Raw genomic sequence first — 740 nt, 5'->3', positions numbered from 1 at the left:
TCTTCCCCATCTGCAAAATGGGGACAATAACAGCACTGGCCTCTTAGGATTTTTGTGAGAATTAAATGAGATAATATCCATAAAGCACATAAAACACTGCCTTGCACATTGTAGAAACCACATATACAAGTGCTGACTATTATTATTATTATTAAAAAAAGAATCCAGGCAAGGCCACAACTTCCGACCCCTATTAGAGCCCCTGAGGCCGGGCAGCATCTCCCAGCAGGTGTCCCTGGACCCTCGCTGTGCCCCTGGCGGGCAGGATAAAGGCTCTGCCTCCCTCTCGCCCCGCACCTCACCCATGTAGGGTTCCTGGTGTCCCCTAAGCTGGCCCTTCCAGGATGGGACTGAGGCCTGGAGGGGGCACCTTGGGGACACCACCCCCCGGGCTCTGGGCGAGGACACTCTGTCCACCAGCCTGCGTGTGGGCGCCGCCTCGGCATCCGGTCCCTGCGAATGACCGGCTGGCCGCCACCTGGCCGTGGGCCGTGAGCAGCTCCCTGCCAGCCTGCTCCTGGCGTGGGCGCTGAGCAAAGGGGCCTCGCTCAACCCGCAGCCTCGCCTGGTGACTCCAGTGCCCTGCCCCGACGTGGGGACAGGCAGCGGGAGGAGAGGACGCATCCCAGCAGAGGCAGCACGCCGGGGGGCCGGGCCGGCAGGGCCCTCGCCCCTCTGCTGGTGGCCGGGGACGCGTGGGCGATTCCCCTCTGCAGACAGGTGCTGCGAGGCTGAGGGGC

The sequence above is a fragment of the Dasypus novemcinctus genome, chromosome 11 (genome assembly GCF_030445035.2).
Source record: "Dasypus novemcinctus isolate mDasNov1 chromosome 11, mDasNov1.1.hap2, whole genome shotgun sequence".
Taxonomy (NCBI): domain Eukaryota; kingdom Metazoa; phylum Chordata; class Mammalia; order Cingulata; family Dasypodidae; genus Dasypus; species Dasypus novemcinctus.
This window is presented reverse-complemented; position numbering follows the sequence as displayed.